Source organism: Antechinus flavipes, chromosome 2 (genome assembly GCF_016432865.1).
Source record: "Antechinus flavipes isolate AdamAnt ecotype Samford, QLD, Australia chromosome 2, AdamAnt_v2, whole genome shotgun sequence".
In the NCBI taxonomy this organism is placed as follows: domain Eukaryota; kingdom Metazoa; phylum Chordata; class Mammalia; order Dasyuromorphia; family Dasyuridae; genus Antechinus; species Antechinus flavipes.
Window position 1 is genome coordinate 187,778,843 of NC_067399.1, and position 17,454 is coordinate 187,796,296.

General features: G+C 34.6%; 1 long non-coding RNA gene across 1 annotated transcript in view; it reads left to right on the forward strand.

Annotated features, from left to right (window-relative positions):
- The window catches only part of LOC127548567 (uncharacterized), a 237,980-nt gene that overhangs the window by 115,410 nt on the left and 105,116 nt on the right, over positions 1-17,454 (forward strand). The gene's annotated exons all lie outside the window — the stretch shown is intronic.

Consider the following 17,454-nt stretch of genomic DNA (forward strand, 5'->3'; position numbering starts at 1 on the left):
CAATATGATGACACATCACTGTCCACCTATCCATTGCCATTTCCTCTATCCAGGATCAAGGATTATCAGATTGCTAACGCCAGGCAGAAACAGAGTAAGTTAACATTCTCTTGCTGATTCATCAATGGGAATCAAAAACAAAACAACAAAAACTCACCTCAGAACCCGGAGTTTTGGATCTAGGAAAAATATTTTCTTTGAGCCTGAGAATCTAGAAGGCCAGAGGAAACCATTGGAGCAACAATTGTCTTTTAATCACAAATCATTTAGCAGTTGTGGGTAAGAAGGAGGAGTTAGATATCTTCCTCAGGCTCTTGCTCTGGCCCAGGAAGTTTCCTTACAGTATGAAATACAAAACAGTACATTGCTATTCAGTTGTGTTCAATTTTTTGTGACACCATTTGATTTTTTCTTAGCAAAAATACTGGAGTGGTTTTCCTTATCCTTCTCCAGATCATTTTACAGAAAAGAAAACTGAACAAAGCTTTAGAGATATTATTTTATTTGGCCCTCATGGAAATAGAGGTTGAGAGAAGTTAAGTGATTTACTAAATGTCTCATGGCTGATATCAATTAAGCATTGACATCAATGCTTAGGGACTTGGAATTAACATCTGGATTCAAATCCTGGCTCTCAGGTACCTTTCAGCATGCTATCTATGACCTCACCCTGTCAATAGATGTATTGATGTTAGAACTTCTCTTTGCTTCTACCACTCAAAGGTAAAAATGGTGGAGATTTTTACCTTAGCACCTGGGCTTTGATGTCCTAACTATTCCCCACTCACCCATATTCAATATGGTTTCTTCCTTCCACTTGGTCTGGTGTTGTTCCGTACAAACTAACAGTTCTATGGGGTTTTTTTTTCTTCTAACTTTGATCGATTTAACAGCCTATATTCTAGGGAAGACCTATTCCTCTTTAGGTGAAATGAACTTAAAAGGACTGGTCAATTAAGAGTTAGAAGTGAATCTATCTATAGAAGTTTAGCCATCATCAGGCCCAAGCCTTCATTTTTCAGAGATTCTAAGTAAATTGACTAAGGTCACAGAGTTCAGAATGCTTCTTCAATCTAGTTCACATTGTTCCTAAATACCCATCTATGGCTTTATTATGTAGCCTACAACCCTGATCAGAGCTTTAATAGTAAGTTGGAATTCATCTATAAATTAACTAGCTTACCTCTTGGCCACATTAGAAAATTAGTAAAAAGTTTGATAATACCTCACAACCTCCTATTGCCATTAAGCGAAAAATCAACATACCATCTCAAAAAAGGAAAGAAAGGGAGGAGAGAGGGAATTCGGAATACAAAAAATTTAAAAACGAATGTTAAAAATTAATTTTACTTGTAATTGGGGAAAAATAAAATTTTAAAAAGAAGAAAAAAATATCAAAATTTCTAGGTTAGTTAAATTTAAATATTCTTTCTAAGTATATGCTCCCTTACTTTTTTTATCTTTATTACTTCCTTTTACATTTTTTATGGTGTAAACCAATCTACTCTCTGCTGACTGTTGCTCTCTTCCCTCCCCCCAACATTCCCTGAAATTTCCTTCCTCTGTGCCTTTGTTCATTCTAATCCTAAATCTTAGAATACTTTCCCCTCCCCCTGTTGAATTCCTAAACATCCTTTCAAATCCAGTTGAAATTCAAACTTTTCCATGAAGTGTTCCATAATCCCCCTAGGTAAGAAGTAACTTTTCTAGACCTCACAAAACATTTTGTACAAAACAAATGTACTTAATCATGCTATATTGTGTATTTCAATTATCCATGTTTGCATCTTCAAACTAGACCAACAGGCATTTATTAAAGAGCTTACAATGTGCTAAAGGTTAAGGATACAAAGAATGGCATAAAGAGTCTCTTCCCTTAAAGAATATGTATTCTAATGGAGACAAAATGTAAATAGTTAGGCTCCTAAAATATATATACAGAGTAGATAAAGGTGATTGAAATGAGAAGGAACTAGTAGCTATGGGAATAGAAAAGTCCTCTTGCAAAAATCCAGATTTTGAGCTGATACTTAAGAAAGCCAGTAAAACAGGGGCAAAGGTGATGTTGTAGAGCATGCTAGGTATGGGTGATAGCCAGGACAAGGTAAAGATTTGGAAGACTGAAAATTCTGTCTAAAGAATTGTAAATGAGTTAATATAACTGAATAATAATGTATGGAGGGTAGTAGGGTAAAAGAAACCTGAAAAGGTAAGAAGGATCTAAGCTATATAGAAAAAGCTTTAAATACCAAACAGAGAAATTTGCATTTTATCATTGAAGGAGATAAGGTGAGGTCTTTCAAGACAGCTGTGAAAATCGAGTAATGCTTCATCTATTTCAAAATCTGAGAAGGCATGAAGGACTTTAAGCATTAAGTCAAGGGTATACTTAAAGTCTCCTTCCTGTTATCCCCCTAAGGGCATACTTAAGTCCTCTTCTTGTCATCCTCCCTATTTCAGTTAAATATAGGCAACTATGTACTTATTGGTCAAGTTCAATTTCTTGGGTTCCCACGTTTAGAATGTAAGATCCTCAGCCAATAAGTATGAGGGTCAGTGGTGGGAGGAGAATTTGCCTTAGGATTAAAAGCGTTGACCCTGCCCCCTACGGTGCTTCCTCCTTTCGATTGTCTGTTCGATGTGTGGGATGCATAATAAACTTTGCTTTGCTTCTACAGATTTCTCCAGCCTTTTTTTATTAAATGGTTTCTGACCCACACATCATGAAGGCATTTGGGAGCAACTGGAACACGTGAAGAGTAAAGTGATATGATTGGACTTACTCTTTGGAAAAATCACATTGGCAGTTAAGTAAAGGAAAGATTGCAGTGAGAAGAGACTTGAAGTAGGAAGAACATTACCAGAGTAGTATAGGCATATATTACCATAGTAGTACAGGTGGTTGCACTAGAGTCATGGCATGAAAGTTGAAATGATTAGATAGGTAGAAGAAGTGTGAATGAGATATTATACCTGGGTGACTGAAAGAATAATGGTGTCCTTAACAGTAACAGAAAAGTTCAGAAAGGGGAAAGTTTGGTAAAGAGCTTTGAAGATGTTGAGTTTAATTACCTATAAGGTATTCAGTTCCAGGTATTTATGAAACAATTGGAGATACATGAATATGAATGCTATAATTCAGAACAGAGACTAGATTTGATAATCATCTATATAGAGATAATTGCAACTTTTGGAGCTGATGAAATCACCAGATGTGATTGTATTAAAAAGTGAAGAGGTCCTGGCCAGACTCTTAGGGGATAACTATAGTTAATGGGAATGACATGGATGAAGAGCCTGGAGAATGATCAGATAGGTAGGGGGGAAATTAGGAGAAGTCCTGAAAACTCAGAGAGGAGAGAGATTCAGAAACAGCAGATGATTAACAGTGCCAAATGTTGCAGAGAGATCAAGGAGGATGAAGATTAAGGAAAAAATCCATTTGATTTAGCAGTTAAGAGATTGTTAGTAAGAAAGAGGAGTTTCAATTGAATGATGAAGTAAAAAATCATTTTGAGAGTGACAGAAGCAGAAGTCAAATATATTAATGTAGTTGATTTTCTCAATTAGTTTAGCCATGAAGTAAAGTAAATAGGTTGGTGGTAAATGGGATAAAGTGAGGGTGTGTGAGTGTGTGTGTGTGTGTGTGTGTGTGTGTGTGTGTGTGTGTGTGTAAGAAAGGGGAGAACTGGGTTTGTTTGTAGGCAATAGAGAAGGAGCAAATGGGAAAAGGTTGAATATTATTGAGAGTGGAGATGACAGAAGAGAGAATATGCTGGTGAAGTGGAGAAGGAATATACAAATATATGTAGAAGTGTTGATTTTGATAAAGAGGAAAGTTTTCTCTTTATCTGAGACTGGTATGAAAGAGGAGATATTGGGGCAAGATGTCTGGATAATGTAAGATGTGGAGTGGGTTGGGGAAACCTTTTTGGTGGTCTCCAGTTTTTTGATGATGGATGAGGGGAAGTTCTTAGTTGAGAGGATAAGAGGAGAGGTATCACCAAGAAGGCTTGAGGAGAGATAAGAAGATTTAAAACAACAGCTAAAGGATGGAAAATCAATTAGAGAGAGGAATATAATGTTTATGGTGCTGAAGGGTCCAGTTAAGATGAAATAACATAAATTTGCATTGGACTGAATTAGCAGTTTCATGATTTACTCCAGGTTTGTTCAACTATGGATGAATAGTAGTGAAAGAGAAAAATCTCTTGATTTTTCACTGAGAATGATCCCAGTTTGGCATTTTTCAAGGCTTGTCTGGTGATAGAACAAGGAGGCAGGGATTCAATATACAGAATGAATTGGTTTATTAAGTGATTAAGAGAAAGTAAGGAATTTTAATGTAGGGATAATGTGCTAAGTAAGAACTAAGGGCTAGAGGGAATATATACCACAATGGATCTTGAAAAGTGTAAATTCAAAACTTAGTGATTGCAACAAAACTTAATATCTCAGCATGTGCACGTGCGTGCGCGGGTGCACAAACACACACACACACACACACACATACACCTTCCCCCCCACACACACATATATGCACAAACATAAGGGGGGAAAGGTCCTGTTCCTGAGAGACTTTTTCTCCCTTCAAGGAGTCCTCAACTTTGCTTTTGGGCATGAAGAAGCTAATGAAAAAGTTGCTTATTTGAAAAGTTGGGATGACCAGATCAGATCTGGAAGTCAGTCCTCAGGGCTGCTGTGCAATCTCCTCATTGGATTCCACTATTGCTGTCACTTTTTCCAGGAATCTGGTTGTTGGTGGCAATTTGGATTGTTCTGATAGAGTTCTTGGGAATGTAAGTCACCTATATATTCTGGCATGGGCCTTCACTGGGAAGAATCTATCAATCCTTTTGTGTATAAATTAAATTTTGATTGTGTCAACAATTCTTCAGTTTCTGAAGCTAATTAGAAAACTCCTCAATACCACCAAACTACTTCCTCAATCACTCATGGCCAGATGACTCTCTAAAGTTCTACCCACTGGATTAAAACCATCAGGGAAAATTGTATTTGCTCTGAGGCGCACGCGTGCATACACGCACACACACACATATACACGAAATAGGGCTATATCTCACAGAGATAGAGACATATCTCCATTACTATTGTTTTTGGAGGGAGGAAACTAACAATTGGAAATTCAAGACAGATCCCATAGAGGAGATGATAACTCTTGAACTGAGTCTTGAAAGAGGCAGGAATTCCAAGACAGAAAGTAACCCAAGTATGGTAAGACATCTTAGGCAAAGACATGGAAGTGGAAGGTAAAATGTCACATACGAGATACAATTAGGCTAGGTTGGCTAAATTGTAAAGTGAATGGAGGGCTGTTTAAATATAAAATCATAGAATAATAAAGTTGGAAAGAATACTAGGAATCAATTAACCCAATTCATATCTGAAAAGGAAGACTCCTTTCAACATCCCTAACAAATGATCATATAGCTCTATCTAATGATCTCTAGTAAGGAGAAACCCAAGAACTACAAAGCCAGTCTATTCCATTTACATATAACTCTAATTATAGGAAGTTTTTCCTGACCTCAAGACTAAATTTGTCTCTTTTAAACTTCTAATCATTGTTCTTAAATCTGCCCTCTGAGAATAAACAGAATAAATTTAATCTCTCTTACACATGAATCTGGAAATATGAATTGGAACCAATTATGAGGCAGGGATTTAAATACTGAAGCAACTGGTAGTGATAAAATTTTTTGAGCAGGAGAGTGATAGTTTAGACTTATATCTCAGGAATATTGATTTGGCAATCATATGGAAGATAGGAGAGGGAGAAAATGGAAGTAGGAAAACAATTAGGAGATTAATGTAATGATTTAGGTAAAGGGAGATATGAACCTAAATTAGGCTGGTAGTTGTGTGAGAGAAAAGAAGTAGTAGTAAGAGATCTGTTGTATTTCATAAGAAAGCCAACTTTCCCATATTATCACTTAAATGCATTATTTTAGTCACATCAACAGAAAATACTTTGATTATTTTACTAAGTGAAAAAGATTAGCAAATCTTTCAAGAAAATTCCTTTAACAGCATGAGTAAAAAATGTTCTGACAAGTCAACCAAAGGCAGGAAATTCATTATTAAAGCTGCCACAGCCTTCAAAAGAGAACGGAAAAACAAAAAAACAAAAACGCTATGAATGACCAGTACCATTGTTGGCGGAATACCTAAATTTCCTCAAATTGTTTAACTCAAAGCTTTCCATGTCAGACTCGGAAGAAGTAACTGCAGCATCTGACTTCCTGCTACAGCTCAAATGTCTAGGCATGCAATATTGGTGGCATTTCCATTTTGTAGGAGAAATTTGTCACTGAGAAAAGAAGAAAAGTAACAAGCTTTCTACTGAAGGCAATTTTATCTTCTGTCCTCATATTTTCTCTATTTAAAAACATTCTTGGAATCTTAATAAAATAATACATTCCACGATTGTGTGAATTTTTCTAATGGAAAAATGACTCTTTCCCCTTTGCAAACTTCTCGTGCTGTCATTCAAAGGCCTCTCAATGTGGTACCAACTTACCTTTGCAATTTATTCCATATTGCTTTCTGTCACATACTGTATTCTGTGTTCTGCTCAAAGCAGAACATGAACTCTTCCCTAAAGTCAACATTCTAGGTTTCATGTGTTTACCTTCAGATAGGCTATGCTCCCTTCCCCCCATACCTGGAATTCAACTTCTCTTAAAATCTTATTTTCCTAGAGACTTGGTTCATGTAATACTTTCTCTATGAAGCCTTCCCTCACCCTTGCTAACTCTGATGTAGCTAGTGCTTTCTTCTCAAGTTAATTGTATTTACTTAACTAAAAACATGTTACATTCTACTGGTAAAATAGAAATTCTTGCTGGGCAGATACTGTTTAGCTTTTATTTATCCTCCCACAAAAACTTGCTTAATCACTGTGTTTAGTGAATTGAATTGAATTGAATTTCTTAATTTTTAACTCTTCAAATCATTTTGCTAAGCAAGTTAATATAATTAAATAATATTTTAGAGCTATAGGGAATATTTAAGATAGTATTAATAGTTTGCAACCCAGTTATCTTCACCCATAAAAGAATGAGAGAGGAGAGATGTGAAAAGACAAATCTGATGATCTCTCAAGGGCTTTTTCAGCTCTCTGTGTCAGATGTTCACAAAGATCCTGGATGAGTTGGATTGGTAAAATGTTGCAAAATTTTGAGACAGTTGAACAAAATGGTCTCCAAGGGACCTGACTGGATCTAAATCCTGTGTTCCAGTGACAGGTAAATGAGTTCAAACTTTCAAAAATGACTTTTATTCTGTTGCTGAGACAATTTAATCCTAATAAATTAAAATAAGTTGCTGATAATGGAAAATGGGACATGAATGAAATAAAGAATATGGATAATAACTACAATAATTTTATAAAGCAGTTTAATTGATAAAATCTATTTCCATGAAATAAAGATCAAAAGAACCTAAAAGTGTCTTAATAAAGAAATCTTTTGAGTTGTCAAATTGAAATAGATAACATCCAATGGCAACATTGGTTCAACAATATAAACTTATTTTCAAAATCTTACAGCAAAGCATGATAGAAAATTATGGATATTACCAGCTCACAGATTTCAGGAATAGAGAGATAGTAGTCCCTCTACAGTGTTGTGATCAGTTCTGAATCCCAAAGTTTAAAAAAAGGCATCGATAAGCTGGAGAATGTACAAAGGAAGGCAGCTAGGATGATGAAAGGCTTTAAGGTCATGTCATATGAAGATTAGTTTAATTAAACATGTTTACCCTAGAGAAGAAAAAAACTACAGGCAGAGAGGAAAGGGTGTCATGATAGTTGTCTTGAAGTATTTGAAGCTCTCACACAGAGAAAAGATCAGACTTGTACTTTTCAGCAAGAGAAATAAAAACTTGGAGACATTTAAGGAAAAAAAAATGAAAGGAAAGTAGAAAAAAGAAGAACAATAGAAAAAACCTGAAAAAAAATTTTAATAACACATGTTTTCACCATTGGTAGAGTTATCATATTTTGATCCTAACATTACAGTTCTAGACAATTATAGAGGAGGTAGAAATGGCACTTTGTTGATAATACAAGGACAGCAAAAGTAGATTGATTAGACTAAATGTACATGGGGCTATCTATGCTTAGAGTTCTCACTCTGAGTAATCAATGCTAAAATATCTGAAAGAGAGGAAGATAGGAAAGTGTGGGGAAATAAATTGGACATTATTAATACTCCTCAAAAAGCAAATGAGAAAACATCAGTACTACAATCCAATATTTTTCTATTCTATATTTTCAATCTATGTAAAACAGTTATGTGAATTATATACATATATATATTGAACTTACTCTTGATGAGGCTATTAGGAGGAAATAGATAAAAAGTAAGTGATATTCCGCTACATTAAATTTTTTTTTGTCGTTTTCTTTTCTTCTTTAAGAGATTCTTTAAAAAAGAAAATCTGTCTTATCAAATCCTCAGTTTGATATTTCCACATCTTTATCATGTTGAAATTGAATGAAATCTACAGAGAATACAAGATTTCATTATATTTATTGTTTTTCTTTTATTATAAAAAAGAATCTAATAGAACAAAATGATACTTTAAAGGTTCCTTTCCAACAAGGTTTGTCTCATCCATGCATATATCAAAATCATTAAAGATTTCTTGAAAGAAATGACAATGTGACCTTCTTTTTGTTCATCCTTCATTTTTGAAGAGGATCAGTGACATCATGGGATGATATTTTGACATGTGTGAGAATTAGATTTAAATGAGACAGAATTGCACAAAATCTTTAGCCTCACTCTTTCTTTTAGAATTATTGAAGTCCAATGGTAAGTAAGGTAATAATCAAGACAACTTAATGGCCCTGGAAACAGTGATGACCTTGACTTCTTCAATGTCTGAACCAACTTCTAAGCTCCACAATACCTGCCTCTGTTACCTTCATGCCAACTGGAAAAAAATATTCTCATTTACCCATTCCTCTCTGGGGGAAATCTTCATATGCCTGATGTAGACATTCTCCTATTTACGTATGGCTTGTCAGTTACTCTTGATCTGCTTTAGTCTGTCTGCAGAAATAGTTTTATTGGGAGTTGCTACTGTGTATGCTACAGATTTTTGGAGCTATAGGTGAGTTGAGTGATAGGTGGACTCCAAAATTGGATCCTTTTCAGGGCTGATCTTCTCTTATACTAGAGGAACTAGTCTTCTCTAAATACCCAAGACTCCCTCAAATATCAGCCAAAAACATAAAATGGAGAAAGAGATGCTTGTCAAAGATATTCACCATTGTTTTAGAAGAAAACCAGCATACAGTCCAAGGGGCTGATGGATTCTTTGTGAGTGGTAAGGTTCTCCAGATCCTATTTGCAAATGATATTTTCTGGGATATTATCAGGCCTAATATACTGTAGAGGTTCCAGATGAGACTTGAAATCACTTAAAAGAATTTGACTTAAAAGAAATTGATCTATCCACACAGAAAAAATCAAGTGGATGAATATTTATTGCTCAGATTATGACAATCATTTGGATTGGTAATTTATAGATTTTATCATTGTTTTTTACATTAAGGACCTACTACACAAATGACCATTCGGGTCATTTAAAAAGAAGAAAACCAGATAAAATTGTCTTTAGGAAATTTCAAAATTCCTTTAATGACCTCAAACTTCTAGAAATAAAGGCTCAACTTTTTAACACTAATTCTGTACCAATGTTGTTGTATGGCTGTGTGACATGGCACACAACATTCTCTGAATAAATTAAAAAAGATATCACAAAGAGGGCAAATTTGTTGCCATAAAATCTCGTGATTCAGTTATGTTTGATATGAATAGGCTACAGCATTTATCAAACTAGGAACCTAGAAGAATAGATGTAAAGGATGTTGTTAGGGAAATGTATGATAGAAAATGAAGATGAGTTGGTCATGTGATAAAGATGAAGAATGATCTGAGTGCTCCACTGCTCTTTTACTATTGGGAGAAAGAAACAAAGAACTACAGAAGGTTTGGTAGACTCTCTTTGTTGAATATATCAAAGGACATGGGAATTTGCACATAATAGGTAAGCATGAATGGGTTATATTAGAAACAGCCAAATGAATGAATTCACAATTTAATCTGAGTATTAGACTAATCAGTCAATTCTAATGCTGCTAATCTCACTTTGCTTCAATTCATATAGATCCAAATGTCCTTATGTGATTCATATGTGTATTTTTTTATAGCACCGTAAAATTCTATCATATAATTATCCCATAATTTATTTAAGTCATTTTCTAACTGTTAGAGGTAGTTTGGAAAGAAGTTCTTAGAGTATGACTGTCTCAATTTGTATATCAACTATTAAAGAAACATTTACCGTTCATTAGGACAGAATTATTAAGCAAAAAGAGAAAATTTCCCCTACATATGAAGGAATACAATATCACCGAGATTCTCACTCTACTGTTGAGAGAAGAAACATTCCCAGCACAACTTAAATTCTAAGCTTTAGTCCCATCTGGAATACCTTTTACAACTCTATCATGTAATAAATAGAATGATGTTTCTCTCTACACCTGAAGCTGGTGTACTTTTCTGTTTCCAAAGTTAATTGTTGCTCCTTTACCATAAAGCTGCTCTTGCCATTTGAAGCTAGGTTTCTTCTTTCCTACTGAACTCTTGCCATCTGCTTGGTCTGTTGGCTGCTGAGGCTTCTTTTTCCCCAAAGGGATTATTATCACTCATTTGTAATATTACCCATGACTTCAGTTCTTCAACATATTTTGATTCTGTTGTTATTTAGGCCTATGGAAACATAGGCTAGCACTGAAAAGAGCCTCTCAAGACAAGATCTTCCTTTTCCAAAATCTTTACTACTTCTCAGCCGTAATTTTCCTATGGCCACTTGCTATTTAGGGAGTTGACTAAATTCTTTTTCAGCTTCATCAATACCATGATAATTAGTGTCAGAACCTTGAAATCATTCTGGATTTTCAATAAATCAATCTTAATTAATTGTTCAGATGGCCTTAATAATTTTGGAGCTGACAACCTTTGTCCTGAATTCCTATAGCTTTACTTATGTCTCTAATACCAATAAACATTCAACTATTCTCAAATCATGGAGCACACATATTTTGTTTCTAGTTTTTGGCTATCATAAATGATAATATCATGAAGATTTTTGTGTATATACAGATCTTTTCTTGCTGTAAATAATCTTAATGGTACATTATCACATAGGTGAGATCACTGAATCAGAGTATATGAATAACTTAGCAATTTTTCTTATATAACCGAAAATTATTTTCCACATCCATTGTGGCATAGTATAATCTTTAGGAACAATCTCAAGGCTAGTTAGCCTTGGGAATGATGTAATTAGGAATGATATATCTCTTCTCTTAGGCTATCTTGCCTTAGTTTACTTAGTTTACTCAGTCAGGATGCTCCAAAAGAGTTCTGCCTATCAGATAACAGCCTGTTGATCAGTGTTAAAGGGATTTCTGAAACTAATGAGCAACAATAATGAGAGACCTGAGTTTAATGGAGAGGCAGAACAAAATTGGAGGCCTGCTACTTGTTTTCAGGCCTAAAAATACACCTCTGGAAAGTTCTCCCCACCCCCACCCTGAGTTCTGCCCAGGGAACTATGGTTGCACCCAAAGTCAGGATTAGACCACTCATCAATTCCATCTATAAGCCATAAAATTAGCATATCAGTGATATGATGCATCTGGTTTCTCTAACTTTTCCCTATAAATTTACCTTCTTGCTCCCGAGTCTTTGCTAACTTCTTTTAGAATTTAGCCCACTTTAATTGGCATCACAATTATAATAAACTTTGTCCCTTAACTTGGATATGGGTCTAAGCCTGTAAATTTTTTTGAAATACCTCATAGCACTGATATGGAGCTTCAACATTTTTGGGGTCCCCTTGAATCCCAACAATAGAATCCATTCAAAACTATCATCAGCAGTGAATTAGCCTGTCTTCTCATAATTCTTGAAACATTAAATTTATCCATTTTAAATCACATTTTCTAATTTTATGGATTTGAGGTATTTAGAGAGGCAATATAGTCCAATAGAAAAAGCACTGGTTTAGGAGTTGGAAAAATTTAGAATTCAAGTTCCACCCTGACAACTATTACTTGTATGACCTGGGTAAGTTAATTTCAGTGACATGGGCTTCAGTTTCTTCACCTGTAAAAGTAGCAGCTAGAGTAGATTGCTTTGGATATCTCTTCCAACTCATAGAACTATGATGCTTACTAATTCTGAACCAATTTTTTTCAAGTGGTTATTGGTAGTTTGGACATCTTCTTTTGAAAACTATTTGTTAATAATTTTTGACTCCTATGATGAGTAGTTAATAATTTTATGCACTGTGTCAATTTTGTATAGATTTTTGATACATTAAAATACACAATAATTCTTTTTCTGAATCTGATCTTTTCATCTGAATCTAACTTCACTGATTTTATTTGTACAAGTTAATTTTTTAATTTTAAGGAGGTCCAACTCAATCATTTACTCCATTCACCTTAATTCTAGTAGTTTACATTTGTTAATTAATTTCTATTTATCCTCTACATAGCTTATTTATACATATTTGTTTGTTGTTTCTCCTATTAGATTGTGAGTTCCTTAAGAACAAACCTTTGGCTTTTTTTTTTTTTTTTTTTTTTGTATATCCCCAGTGCTTAGTATAGTATCTGACACACAGTGGACACTTAATAAATGCTTATTGATTGACAAATCTATGAATGAATTGAGACATCAAGTCTCATCGATTGCATAAATAACTTTCATGTTTAAGACAATCAAATCCTAGATTCACTGAAAAGTCAGTTGTTCTCCTACTTGACTTCTGTCATCTATAAATGACCAGTTTTTCTGCTTCTTTTCTATTGACTGCTTTTAGCTAACAATGCCTTTCAAACAAATGGATCATGTCTTGTGTTTGACTCCTTATTCTGGTCATTGAGAGGATATACTTAACCTCTCTGTCTTTCCTTGAAAAAAAACTGACTTAAAAAATTCTCTGACTCATTTTTTCCTCTGTCAGGACAATTTTATCCATTTTCCCAAGTTATTGATACTTAATGCTTAATCTTAAATAGTTTCTAGTACAGTATGAAACAACATTCTACTAATACAGTAATGGTGCTCTGTGATAGAGCTTATAATCCACCTGCTTCAATGAAAAGTGTTATTTTGGTTACACTTTGTTTGGAATTGTTTGGGCATATTTCTTGAAATGTCTTTGTGTTGGTAATGTGTTTGTTTGCATTTTGTCTTTGTTCAATATCCTTTGTTTTATGGCATTTGGCTTTTATAAATGTTTTGGGGTTTAGAATATGCTTGTTTTGACAGGCTTGTAGTGAGGTATAGGATACAAACACATTATGAGTTTGTAGTGAATAAAGTGAGAACTGCCAAGACTACATCCTTGCAGCTCAAATATTGTAGCTGCAATGGCAAGGTGTGTGTGGGGTGTGTACCTGTACTTCTGCAAGTAAAACAGCTTCTTGGATCCACTGAGTAAGGCATGTTTTTAATTTTTGGGAAATAGGAGTTGTTTCTGACATATGATAATAAAGTATATTCTTGCCTGATGGTAGAGCTTACTGGAATGTGACTTTATTAAATTTTAATGATATATTGTTGATAATTCAGCTTGTGATTTTTGTGCCACTGCCTTGATGATGTATTCTATTGGTTTGTGAAGGGATTGGGATTAGATTGTTTGACTTAATTATGGATGGCTGATGAATATAGAGAAAAATATAGACTATTTCTGTCTCTAATTCTTCTTATGAAGAAGGTGGAACCCTTTGTGTGAGCATCTAAAAATTCAAAAGTAAGGACTCAAAGTATCTGAATCTGAATAGATTGGAAGAAAAAGGGAAAGGAAATAAAATCACTAGTATTAGAAACTGAAATGATTGATATAATAGAACAGAGAAGTTAGAGGAGTATAGAATGTTATAACTGAAAGGGCCTTAGAAATATAGTTCAACTTCCTCATGTAAAAACTGAATCTTATGCTAAGTGAAATGAGCAGAACCAGGAGATCATTATATACCTCAACAATGATACTGTTTGAGGATGTATTCTGATGGAAGTGGATCTCTTCGATAAAGAGAGCCTTACTTGATCAAAGATGGACAGAAGCAGCTACACCCAGAGAAAGAACACTGGGAAATGAATATAAAATGCTTGCATTTTTGTTTTTCTTCCCAGGTTATTTATACCTTCTGAATCCAATTCTCCCTGTGCAACAAGAAAACTGTTCAGTTCTGCACACATATATTGTATCTAGGATATACTATAACCTATTTAACATGTAAGGACTGCTTGCCATCTGGGGGACGGGGTGGAGGGAGGGAGGGGAAAAATCGGAACAGAAGTGAATGCAAGGGATAATGCTGTAAAAAAAAATTACCTTGGCATGGGTTCTGTCAATAAAAAGTTTAAAAAAAAAAATAAAGACCAAAAAAAAAAAAAAAAAAACAACAAAAAAAACCTGAATCTTAGAGATGGAAGGAACTGTGGTTGACTATGATTGCTCATCTAATTAGTGCAGAACTAGTGTAAGAATCCATTTTTTCTTAATCATAATGGAATAGGAATATTATAGGGATTCATGAAATTCTGGAATTTAAAGGATCTGGAACTTGGAGGTGATGTAGTACAATTTCCCATTTCAAGCAAGATTCCTATTACAATTTACTCTCTCAATTTTGGGGAACCCACAACCTCCCAAGGTGCCATTGTGATTCTTGAGGTTATGAAAAAAAAACTAATAGAAATAGGCAGTTTATATAAACATACAGGTTTACAAGGGACAATCTTTCTTTGTAATAGAAAAATAGATAAGCAGCAATGTGCTACAATGGCTAAAGGTCCTGAAGATTAGAACTTGAAGAAACTTGGAAATATTTTAGTCTAATTCCCTCATTTTACAGAGGGGAAGCCAAGGCTCAAAAATATGAAGTACTTTCTCCAAGGTCACACTGCCAGTTATTAAATAGAACTAAAATTCAGGTCTTCTCTATCCCAGTTCTGTACTTTTCCACCGTTCTGGATAAACAAACATTTATTAAAAATCTAATTATGTTCAAGACACTGTGTTCTAGGTCCTCAAGATTTAAGGATATAATGAAAAAATGTCATTTTGCTCATTGTTATTGGTGAATGATATAATTTATAGCCCAGAAATTGTCAATACAGGTACCTGGTTAAAAAAAAAAAAAATCCTTGTTGGCTTCAGGGGATATTTTGATTGTTTTGTTGTTTGAAACTAGTGAATTTAGCTAGAAATGTCATCCTTATTCTTTGGGATTAGGTTCAAACTAAACTCACACTGAATTTCACAGAGCTAAATTAGCAATTCAATTCAATTTAGCACCTAGTAAAAATTTGGTGAGGGGCATTCTGCTAAATAGTTCCTATTCTCAAGGAGCAGATATTTTTATTGGGAAGGGAGGACACGATCCATAGACATAAAGATAAATACTTTGAGAAGGAAGAGAAGGAAGATTTCATGGAGGAAGTGGCACCTGACTTGAACTTAAAAGATGAGGATTTTGAAAGGAGATAGAGCAGGAACAAATTCTAAACATAAGGAGACAGTTTGTCAATGCATAGGTGGGTGGTGGAATGTCAAGTCTGGGAGGAAAAAGATAAAACAATTTAGTTTAAATGGAAGTGTGGGAGAGGGAGTACTATAAACGATAAGTTGAGGCCAGAATGTGGAGGGCTTTAAATGCCTGCCTAAACAATCTGTATTTTACCCAATTGCCTTTTTTTGTGTGTGGACCCTTTTAGCAGTCTAGTGAAACCTATGAACTCATTCTCAGAATAATGCTTTGGTGTCTTATCTTGTGAATATAAGGAAATGTCTTATTGCAGTTTGAAACAGGAGTTCTTAACCTGTGGTTAAATCAAATAATGCCAATGAACACTTATTAGGCACCTATTATGTACTAGGACCTGGGCCAAACGATAGGTATACAAAGATCGGCAAAAACAGTCCTTACTCACAAAGAGCTCATCGTCACAAGTAAACAGTTATGGATAAATAAGATAGAGATAGTATAAATCTGAGATGAATTCAAGGGAACTCACTAGCACCAGCTTATGGTGCTATTCTGAAAACTTATTTTTAATATAATTGGTTTCTTTTGTCATCCCATATATGTTATTTTATGCATTTAAAAACATTATTCTGAGAAGAGGTCCATTTCCCTAGGCTGTTAGAAGAGTCAGTGATTCACAAAAAAGTTAAAAACCACTGAGTTAGAGGTTAGTAAAAATAAAGATGTAATGTTTATGTCCTATCCAAGTTCATGGACCCCTTGAAATCTATCCAGCCTCCGTGGACCCCAGGTTAAAAACCCCTGTTGTGCAGGTAATCTTCAGAGACCACTGAAGACTTTTGAACCAGTGAACTGGTAGACATGGTCAAAACTATGTTTTAGGAAGATTATTTTGGCAGCAAGAACTTTGAACATGGTAGGAGAAAGAAAGAGGTACCATGAACATGCCCTTTCCCTTCCAAACTCCTGAAATTTAGTTTGTTACTTTGTAAAGGTGGATGGATTTGTAATGGTGATTTAGGTGATTTAAATGTCTTTTGTTTAAATTGTTAGGATATTGGAAGTGGGACTAGGGAGGTCAATTAAAGGACAAATTGATAGGACAAAATATGTTAAGAACTGCTATAATTTAGCGGAGCAGTTAAGCTCTTCTTTCTTCACCTAAAATTAAAATAACACAATAAGCATTTTTTCTTACTGACTTAATACTGGTATTATTGCTTTTGAATTTTGAAGTAGAAGCTGAAGCATCTGAAATTCTGTCACCAGTAATTTTTCAAAATTTGGGGAATTAAGAGAATCAAATCAAATCAAATCAAATCAAGTCTCTGTTATTCGCAAGTGAATAAACTTCTGGTCTTTATCTCTAAAGTGACCTATCTCCTATACTGGAATCCTGTTTTCCAAAGGTTTGGAGTAGTTTCCATTTGAATGTCTAGCTTTCCTTTAAACTGAATATGTCTCTTTTCCATCTCTTCTTTCCACTCCCTCACCCAAACTAGCTCCTTAGAGACCTCTACATTTTTGGTTATGATACCTGTGTTTTACCAATCTCTGCTAGAGGAAGGCATTATTTCCTCTCCCTTGATTTCCATATTCAGTTATTAATTCCTGTAAATTCTTTCTTTGTAATGTTTTATATTCTTTCCAGGCCTACAGTCACCATGTCAGGCTAAAATTATAATAGTCGCTCCTGAAGCTCTTCCCCGCCTCCTGGATAAATCACTTTGCACAGTGCTATTAGATTATTCCTGTAGCTTTCCTAGCATTTTTCTTGTACTTTTAAATTTTCACAGTGTCTTGAACAGGTAAGTGCTCAATATATGCAAAAATGGCTGGTAAGCATT